The sequence below is a fragment of the Triticum urartu genome, chromosome 3A, assembly GCF_056163025.1.
Source record: "Triticum urartu cultivar PI428250 chromosome 3A, HENAU_Tu73, whole genome shotgun sequence".
NCBI lineage: Eukaryota > Viridiplantae > Streptophyta > Magnoliopsida > Poales > Poaceae > Triticum > Triticum urartu.
Window position 1 is genome coordinate 4,184,801 of NC_141875.1, and position 3,474 is coordinate 4,188,274.

A 3,474-nucleotide genomic window follows, 5' to 3' on the forward strand; every position below is an offset into this window, starting at 1 on the left:
AAGCTGAAGCTGGATTCATGCCATTTTTAGTGCAATTGGTTGAAGCACGTCAAAGTGTACTTCGGTGGCCAAGCCGATTTGCAGAATCAGCTTTGCCACTGAAGTGAATCCACACATGATTAAAATCTAAGCGAAGCTGAAACAAACAGGTACACAGATCACTATTTTCATGTTTCTTAACCATTATACTTCTACATTGTTATACATATGCTTCTTCGGGCTGTAGAGTACTAGTCATAAACCGGTGTCTCTGCATGGGCTACTTTTTTGAATGGTACATTCATTCAATACTTTGGTAACCTTTTCTCATTTCCATCAAGTAGAAAAATACATATTGGGTCCGAAGCGCGAACCACCTCACCCTCCCTCGCGCTCGCTCTCTAACGGACAGCGGAAGAAGAAGGAGAGGGGGGCACTGGACACTGATTTTTCCGGTGACGTACGCCGGCCACACACACGACCTTTTTTGTTCAGCTCAAACTGACTGCTGGCTCACACCACGTCAAGCTACAGGCCTACAGCCTAGACGGGAACACACGCACTCATGTAAGCGACGACGGCATATCTGATCTATATATAGGCTTCGCCGGCCAGTCGGTAGATCCACCTCCCTTTTAGCCTATCTCTTTGGCGCCCGGTGGCGGGGAGGGAAAACCTAGCGCCTTGGCTCCGGTTAGTAGTTTAGGCTGATGGTTATGCCCTACTTTTGAGCTGGTCTTCTGGGCTTGGATCTTCCTCAAGTTTCATCATGACTGATTTGACCGAGCTGCGCTATAGATTCCTATCGTCTCTTTGGGACAACCACGTTAGGGTTTTTCTCCCACGCCTTCGAGAAGGTGATATGGTGTCGGATGCTTCGGATCGATTCAAGGGTTCAAAGACGACTACTACGGCCCCAGGGCACTGGTCGCACGTGCAAGATGAGTTTGTGACTATCGCGACAGGTCAGGCCGGCTCCGGTAGAGGAGCGATGCGTCGGCGGCTCGTTTGGAGGTCAAAAAACCCTCATTTGACGTCGGTACTGGCAATTTGGCAGTAAAAAAAGTTGATGTATTATTTCATGAAAAAAACGAAAAGAAAAGAAAAGGAAGCCCATCGTGGAGAGAAATATTGATGTATTTTTTCTTGAAAAAAAATAGCTTACGCACATCCATAACGGAGTGCGGTGTGACATTTGATGCTTTACCAGACGCTTCCAGTGCTGCTGCGACCACGGCTCTTTGGGACAACCACGTTAGGGTTTCTCTCCCACGCCTTCAAGAAGGTGATATGGTGTCGGATGCTTCGGATCGATTCAAGGGTTCAAAAACGACTACTACGGCCCCAGGGCACTGGTCGCACGTGCAAGATGAGTTTGTGACTATCGCGACAGGTCAAGCCGGCTCCGGTAGAGGAGCGATGCGTCGGCGGCTCGTTTGGAGGTCAAAAAACCCTCATTTGACGGCGGTACTGGCAATTTGGCAGTAAATAAAAAGTTGATGTATTATTTCATGAAAAAACGAAAAGAAAAGAAAAGGAAGCCCATCGTGGAGAGAAATATTGATGTATTTTTTCTTGAAAAAAAAAATAGCTTACGCACATCCATAACGGAGTGCGGTGTGACATTTGATGCCTTACCAGGCGCTTCCAGTGCTGCTGCGACCACGGTATGCATGGGAGAGTCACTGCTCCGTATACTAGGTGGACATAATTTGTCAATTTGAGATTGCTTTTACACGCTTGTCGCCTGGTGAAAGCATTGGCCCGAACCCAGCTTATATGCAGCTCGGAAGCGGCCTCCGCGGCCGATGTGGTATAATTAAAGGGCCGACTGCAGGCGCCAATACCTTGTGAATAACGCAGTATGCACGCCGTCTCCTCCTGTGTACTTGTACCTCAACGCCTTTCTCTCAAAACAAAAAAACCTCAACGCCTTGTCCTTGTGAATAACAAGGCGTGCATTAAACTTGTCGACTTTGGGGGATCTAAGCAGGTTGCCGAGCTGGTAATCATTGCAGTTATTATAGGGAAGTATAGAGATATCCTATTTGAAGGAGTACGAGATTCAAATCAGGGAAAAGATCCTTTCTTCTATTGATTTGATAGAAATTCGTTTTTCTTTTCCTGTTTGTATGATTTTGATTTTTGATGAATAAGATCGATCTATGTGCTCTTGTTTTGTTATAAGCTTGATATAACTCATCCCAAGAAAAAGGGCCCGACAACTAATAACGAAATGAATAGCGAAATCCTAAACCATTGACTAATTGATTATTGACAGGAACAGACAAGCACAAAGATCACTTGGTGATGAGCAGGCCGATGAGGTCCCCGGCGACGCTGCAACGCTCCTTCATCTTGCGATCTATGTCGGTCACGAGAGATATTTCTTGGATCCCCTTAAATACATTCTCGCATACATGATCCATCACCTGCGCCCTTCGCCTTGGACAGAATCTTCGACATGTTGGTATAGTCCCCACAGTAGAAACTAGGGCGGGCGTCGACATCGATGCCGCTTGAGGCAATGGCGTATGCCTTGAGGCAGAAGTCCAACACGCCCCCCTCAGGTGTGCCCTAGTATTTACCCTAGGTCACAGATGACCGCGATGTTCTTCGCGACGAGTTTCCGCGGCGATTTCTAGAGTGATGCTGGCGAGGTCATGTTTGGTGGAAGCATGGGTGCTCTTTGTGTCGTCGCCTCACTTAGCATGGCCACACACAACAAAACGTTATTGGTCTTCTTCCATGTGCGGCAGATGAAGTCAATGCCCGCGTGGGCGGCAGGGAGGACATAGGATACGACAACGAGCACGATGAGAACCGTATCTATGGATGTTGCAATGCTCGCCATTTTAGTTCACACTTTGTATGTAGCTAGGCCTTGTTGTTGCCGGATCTTGTTTGATGCGAGATGGTTATTCATTTAAATCGGAGAATAATGGTTGTTCTATTTATATGAGTAATATCTTTTATGGTCATGCACCCTTAAAGAGTGGTCTATTTTGTTGGGGAACGTAGTAATTTCAAAAAAATTCCTACGCACACGCAAGATCATGGTGATGCATAGCAACGAGAGGGGAGAGTGTGATCTACGTACCCTTGTAGATCGACAACGGAAGCGTTTGGTTGATGTAGTCGTACGTCTCCACGGCCCGACCGATCAAGCACCGAAACTACGGCACCTCCGAGTTCTAGCACACGTTCAGCTCGATGACGATCCCCGGACTCCAATCCGGCAAAGTGTCGGGGAAGAGTTCCGTCAGCACGACGGCGTGGTGACGATCTTGATGTACTACCGTCGCAGGGCTTCGCCTAAGCACCGCTACAATATGACCGAGGTGGAATATGGTGGAGGGGGGCACCGCACACGGCTAAGGAACGATCACGAAGATCAACTTGTGTGTCTAGGGTGCCCCCTTGCCCCCGTATATAAAGGAGCAAGGGGAGGAGGCCGGCCGGCCCCTATAGGCGCGCCAGGAGGAGTCCTCCTCC

At 48.2% G+C, this 3,474-nt stretch overlaps 1 pseudogene; it reads right to left on the reverse strand.

Moving 5' to 3' along the window:
* Positions 1–2,279: 2,279 nt before the first annotated feature.
* On the reverse strand, positions 2,280–2,833 carry LOC125549623 (uncharacterized; annotated as a pseudogene).
* Positions 2,834–3,474: the final 641 nt, after the last annotated feature.